This window comes from Mustelus asterias, chromosome 18 (assembly GCF_964213995.1).
Source record: "Mustelus asterias chromosome 18, sMusAst1.hap1.1, whole genome shotgun sequence".
In the NCBI taxonomy this organism is placed as follows: Eukaryota; Metazoa; Chordata; class Chondrichthyes; order Carcharhiniformes; family Triakidae; genus Mustelus; species Mustelus asterias.
In genome coordinates, this window is record NC_135818.1 from 65,666,149 (window position 1) to 65,673,348 (window position 7,200).

The window sequence follows — 7,200 nt, forward strand, 5'->3', positions numbered from 1 at the left end:
CGTGGTGGAGTCTGAATCATTGAATGGTTTCAAGAGCGAGATAGACATATTTCTAATTTTAAAAAAGGGAAAGAGGGATATGGGGAACTGGTGAGGAGGTGGATTTGAGACCAGGGAGAGATCAGCCATGATCTGATTGATTGGCGGAGCAGACCTGAAGTGCTGCATTTGCCTACTCTGCTCCTAATTCCTTTGCTCCTATGAAAGCCTGATTGATTGAATGTACCGCCATCACATTCTCAGGCAGTGTGTGTCAGCACTCCAAATCCTGAACATAGCTAGAGCAAGCAAGAACCTGATCATTATTCATTCACACTCACTTCAAAATAATTAAGGGTTTGAGGCTGGATTTTCCGGTCCTCCTGGTATGCCACTCCCCCCAGCAAAAAGTCCAGCGGGCGCAATTTGGTGCAAGTCCTGACAAGCTGAACTCCGAAGAGGTCAGGGGCAAGGAGATAAGGACTGTGTCCATAGGTTCCTCTGCCACTGCCAGGCTACAGATGGAGCCTTCCTTGAGGGACCTGGGGTTTGGGGGGGGGGAGGGGGCTCGGGTTGGGGGAAGGGGTTGACTTTGGAATCTTCCCCGGGATGGGGGTCTCAAGGCTGGAATTTTGCTTTTTGCCCAGGAAAATGGAGATCACTCTTTGGATGGTGATTTCAGGCAATCTTCTGTTAAAACTCATTATTATTGTCTTGTGTTTTGTAAAACCTTTGAAGTGGCTTGGTCACATTAATATCCATGCCCTCTGAACACCTGGAATCCTTCAAAATCAAAGAAGCACTCCATTCTACTGCAGGGATTGCCCTTGGTTGATTTCAGAAGGCCCAGAAGTACTTTGACAGGAGATGTCAGTTTCACCAGGGGGATTGCCCTTTGTGGACTGAACGATCCGCGGGTGCTGCATGTCCTCTTTGAACTGCTCCGATTGACAAGCTCATGAGCAGATGAAAGAGTTCATTATTGATCTGTTCATGCTCCAATAGGGCTCAAGTAAATCCTATTTTCACCACAGCTATTTAATCTGACCCCATTTTTTAACACTGCATTTTTTTCAAGTCTCTGACCCTTCCTAAAAAGCATGAATGCTTTCTAATAACATTTTTATATTGGCTTTTTTCCCCTTTTTTCTTGCCTGCAAAGCTTCAGTCCAAAAGCTTCATTCTTAACTGTTTATTCCAACTGTATTTTTTTCTCTTTGCCAAGCCTCAAGATTGGAGAAGCTGTGGTTTTTATTTCCGAGATAGAGGAGGCTGAGGGAAGATTTCACTGAAGTGCATAAAATTATGACGGTGCCTTGATGGAATAGAGATGTAGGAACCTATTTGTAAAAGCAGAGGAGTCACCAGGGGGCATAGATTTAAAGTGAAAGGCTGAAGGAATAAAGGGGAGTTGAGGGGAAATTTGGGCAGAAAGCTTCTAAAACGTGCAGAGGATGGTTATCCATTAGAAGAACCATGATATACAGCGCTACTGCCAAGGGTTGAAAAATTAATTGCTTTCAGCCAGCAGACATCTGATGGGCTGAATGTCCACCTCCTCTGTTATTATTTTCCATGAATCTATAGCCAATCTCCTCACTTCATCCAATGAGACCATCTGAAGGACCATTTACGTTACTTTAGAAACTACGTTTAAATACATTTGCTATTGACATATGAGATGAGGATGCTAAATCTTGTCCGTTTAAACTTTGGCTCCCAGCATGCCAAGTCCAAAGATTTGCCAAATATATGCACATTTGGAAGAAAATGGACTGGTTACTGACTGGCAGCTTGGTTTTGTAAGAAGGGAAGGGAAAGAGTAGGGCCCATTCGGGACCAAGGGCAAAATCTGTGGGTGGAGGCAGAGGACATTGGTAGGGTGTTAAATGAATATTTCACATCTGTCTTTACCCATGAGATTGAGGAGGTAGTTATGGAACTCGGGGAGAGAGAGATTGTGAGGCTCTAGAGAAAATTATCATAGGGAGTGACAAATTATTGGAGTGTTGGCGTGCTTAAAAGTGGACAAATCTCCAGGTCCAGATGAATTGTGTCCCAGGTTGTTGTGGGAGGCAAGGGAGGAAATTGCAGGGGCTCTGACCCAAATTTTTAATTCCTCCCTGGCCACGAGGGAGATGCCAGAGGACTGAAGAACAGCTAAGGTGGGCCCACTATTTAAGGAAGGTTGTAGAGACAAGCCAGGGAACTACAGACCAGTGAGTCTCATGTCTGTGGTTGGGAAACTACTGGAAAAGATTCTGAAGAAGAGAATCTATCTCCATTTGGAGAGGCAAGATTTGATCAGGGATAGTCAGCATGGTTTTGTCAGAGGGAGGTCATGCCTAACAAATTTGATTGAATTTTTTGAGCATGTTAGCAAGTGTGTGGATGAGGATAGTGCAGTTGATGTAGTTTACATGGATTTCTGCAAAGCCTTTGACAAAGTCCCACATGGGAGACTTATTAAGAATGGGATACAGGGTGATCTGACAAGGTGGATACATAACTGGCTTAACGGTAGGAGACAGAGAGTGGTGACAGATGGCTGCTTTAGTGACTGGAGGTCAGTGACCAGTGGCGTACCACAGAGATCCGTACTGGGCCCCCTATTGTTCGTCATTTATATAAATTACATAGATGACTATGTGGGGCTAAGATCAGTAAGTTTGCCAATGACACAAAGATTAGCTGGGTGGTTAACAGTGAGGTTGAGTTACAGGAAGATATAGACGATATGGTCAAATGGGCGGATAAGTGGCAGATGGAATTTAACCCTGAAAAGTGTGAGGTGATGCACTTTGGAAGGAGTAATTTGACAAAGAAGTATACTATGAAAGGTCTGACACTGGGAAGTTCCGAAGAACAAAGGGACCTTGGTGTGTTTGTCCATAGATCTCTGAAGGCGGAAAGGCAGGTAAATAGGGTGGTGAAAAAGGCATATGGCACACTCACCTTTATCAATCGGGGTATAGATTACAAAAGCAGAGAGGTCATGATGGAGTTGTATAGAACTTTGGTGAGGCCACAGCTGGAGTACTGTGTGCAGTTCTGGCCGCCACATTATAGGAAGGACGTGAGCGCATTGGAGGGGTGCAGAGGAGATTCACCAGGATGCTGCCTGGGATGGAACATTTAAGTTATGAAGAGAGGTTGGATAGGCTTGGGATGTTTGCGTTGGAGCAGAGAAGACTGAGGGGCGACCTGATTAAGGTATTCAAGATTATGAGGGGCATGGACAGGGTGGATAGGGAGCAGTTGTTCCCCTTAGTTGAAGGGTCAGTTACGAGGGGACACAAGTTAAAAGTGAAGGGTGGGAAGGGGGATGTGAGGAAAAACTTTTTTACTCAGAGCATGGTGATGGTCTGGAATGCACTGGCTGGGAGGGTGGTGGAGGTGGGATGCCTCACATCCTTTAAAAAGTACCTGGATGAGTACTTGGCACGCCATAACATTTAAGGCTATGGGCCAAGTGCTGGCAAGTGGGATTAGGTGGGCAGGTCAGAGCATTTCATGTGTTGGTGCAGACTCGATGGGCCGAAGGGCCTCTTCTACACTGTAGTAATCTGTGATTTAGTGATCATGACCGTTCAACTTGATTGAAGTTTTTGAAGAGGTGACAGATAATTGATGAAGGAAGAGCTGTGGATGTAGTTTATATGGACTTTAGTAAGGCATTTGACATGGTCCCACATGGCAGACTGGTACAAAAACTAAAATCTCATGCGATTTAGAGTGTGCTGGCTGGATGGATACAGAACTGCTTGGTCATAGAAGACAGAGTAGTGCTGGAAGGATGTTTTTCAGATGTTCCGCAGGGAGCAGTGCTGGGATCTCTGTTGTTTGTAGTATATATAAATGATCTGGAGGATAATGTGGGTGGTCTGATTAGTAAGTTTGTGGATGACACAAAGATTGGTGGAGTTGCTGATAGTGCCGGGGATTGTCAGAGGATACAACAGGATATATATAATAGATTGGAGACTCGGGCACAGAAATGGCAGATGGAGTTTAATCCAGACAAACGCGAGGTGATGCATTTTGGAGGATCAAATTTAGGTGTAAATTATACTGTAAATGGCAGAACCCTTCGGAACATTAACGTACAGAGAGATCTAGGCATGGCAGGTCCACAGTTCTCTAAAAATGGCAACACAGATGGCCAAGGTGATTAAGAAGGCATATGGCATGCTTGCCCCCTTCGGCTGGGGCACTGAGTACAAGAGTTGGGAAATAACGTTGCCGCTATATAGAACCTTGGTCAGGCCGCATTTGGAGTATGGCATGCATTTCTGGTCACCACACTACCTAAAGGACGTGGAAGTTTTGGAGAAAGTGCAAAGAAGGTTCACCAGGATGTTGCTTGGTCTCGAGGGTATTGACTATGAGGAGAGGTTGAATAAACTAGGATTGTTTTAACTGGAAAGACGGAGGCATAAATAGCATGGATAGTCAGAGGCTTTTTCCCAGGGTGCAAGTGTCAATTACAAGGGGGTACAGCTTCAAGGTGAGAGGGTAAAAGTTTAAGGGAGATGTGTGGAGGAAGTTTTCACACAGAGGAATGAGGTGCCTAGAATGCGTTGCCAGGGGAGGTGGTGGAAGCAGGCTCTTTAGTAACATTTAAGAGATATCTGGGTGGGTACATGAATAGGGAGGGAATAGAGGGATATGGTCAGAGTAAGGACAAAAGGTTTTGTTTTTAGTTTAGTTAGGGCACCATGATCGGCATGGGCTTGGAGGGCTGAAGGGCCTGCTCCTGTTATGTACTTTTCTTTGTTCTTTGTTCTCTTTGTCCTTTGTTCAGATGAAGGTGAAAGTCTTGTTTCTGATGTACTGAAAATCTTTGAATTGCTTATTTCTCATTCAATCTCATTCCCCTTTAACTTTTTCAAACCTTTGGCCATGCTGAGAAGCCTAAATGTTTTGAGAGGCATTGTTTGCATTCAATTTCACGCTTCAATACCTTTTACTAGCCTCTTGATTGACAAGTACAGGCTATTTCACAGTAGGCAGTAGCTTTGTTTGTTTTTATTTCCCTTCATGGTTGATTAAATTTGAAGTGCTTCGTCTTCAGCTGCTGAGGTTTCTGACCAGTTTTTTTAAAACAGGTGGGCACTGCAAAGGGGGTGGGGCCTTTGGTGTCCCCACATCAGAGTGTGTCCTGTGTGTGTGTGTGTGGGGAGGGGGGGTGGGGTGTGGGGGGGTGGGAATGAGGTATCTGACTGGGAGTGGGGGGGGCGTCAATGAACTCTGAGTTTGGGGTGCCCCAATCTCTGTGAAGCCAACCTTGTAGTGTGTTTCCTGCTGGGATTTATTTTCAACAAAAGGCGGTTGAATCCCACCTCAGCTGATAGTGCCAGCGGGAAATACTCTGGTTTTCTTGGTGGCAGCAGCAATTGGTTTTCATCCAGGAGAATCCCGCTCTATATAGAAGGACACGGGCAGCAGATGCATGGGAACACCACAGCCTGGAAATTCCCTTCAAGCCACTCACCACCCATATATTGCTGTTCCTTCACTGTTGCTGGGTCAAAATCCTGGAAGACCCTCCCTAACAGTACACTGTTGGTGTACCTATATCATATGGACTGCAGCTCACTACCATATTTTCAAGGGTAATTAGGGATTGGTAACAAATGCTGGCCTAGCCAGCAGCGCCCAAATACCATAAATGATTTTCAAAAAAATAGCATTGGCCATATACTAACAAAGGGAAACTTTAAAATGTAGGTTTTTTTACATTGTAAATATATTTGCATTAATAAAATAAAGTAGTAAGAATTTTAAAATATTATTTGACAAGAAATAACATTACTTTTAGAAACCGAGCAGATCCTGGATACTGGTATATTTGGAGCATCTGAAAAAAACATTAGCTAAGTGATCTGAGAGTCAAGGGAATGGGAGGGATCAATATAAATTGTTCTGAGAGCCTGGTGATGGCCCATCAGCTGTCTGCTTTTTGGCACACAAAGGCTCTAATCAGTTTTAAACAATGACCATGCTTAAGTGCATGTTATGTGATACTTTGTTAAATAGGTCTGGAAAGTCTGAACTCTAATTCTGAAAATGTGCTGAATTGAACGTGGCTGGTAATGAGGTGCTCTGTCTGGCCTTTTAAAGCCTAGGCTAAGCAGAGGGAGGAAAAAAAATTTGCTAGGATTTTGGCTGTTGAATACGAACCAGTTATCTTTATTGGAAATCTGTGAGTGTGAGGTAATGATAATTTGATTGTACGAGGGATACCTCGTACAATCAAATGTTTGTTTCCTTGGATTGAGTGTGAAAAATAGTTCATTTGTAGAAATATTATGGTTACGTGGCATCATCTGTCTTATCATGAATTAATAATTTAAGATAGAATAATCTTGCCTTTGAAGAGCACATATGAAGACATGAAAAAGATGTGCAGAAAAAGAACAGCAGGCCCATGAAATCTGTCACTCTCAGCTATGTTGTAAGGAGGGTATCACTCTGCCACTCCACACCAATACTTCTCACCCACCAACAGAAACGTAATCTCTGGGATAGGCAAAATGGATCAGATGAAAAGAACCAAAGCCAATTCAGGGAAAAGCTGTTTTCCAATACATCAAAGGCCTTCCCTTTGGTTCTCTTTCCCACCCATATCACTCTCTCATAGCCCCACCTTGCCTCCCACACTGTGACTTGCTGGAAATTGATTACATTTCGAACTTTTCCCAGTTCTGATGAAAATCAAGCGACCTGAAATATTGCGCAGATTTTCAGTGTCTTCCTGATGCCACAACCTTTAAAACTGGCAGGTGAGACCCAGAAGTGGAAGCCCTGCTCCCATTTTCAACATGGTCACAGTTGAGACGTGACAGAAAATGTATTTATTAATCAACTGAATGATTCTATATAGTCATTTTTTTCCTGTGCTGTTAAAAATGGAAAAATTCAGCTCACAAATAGTTCAATCAACCATCTGATGTCTTGCAGCAATTCCAAGGTAAGAATGGCCATGGTGACAAGGTGTCTGGACCAGCTACCTCTGCATAAAGGATAACCTTCACAAGATGTAATCTCCCACAATGATGCTAATGGTCAAAACGTTAATCAGACCTAACACCCAGGTTCAATAAAGGGAGCAGCAGTTGGTTAACCTGACACCAGTGTCTCCAAAAATAGAAGTCCTGACTCCAATTAAGCATCTAGATTCCAGATGTGGGAATCTACCTCCTGGGTCCAAAATGACCA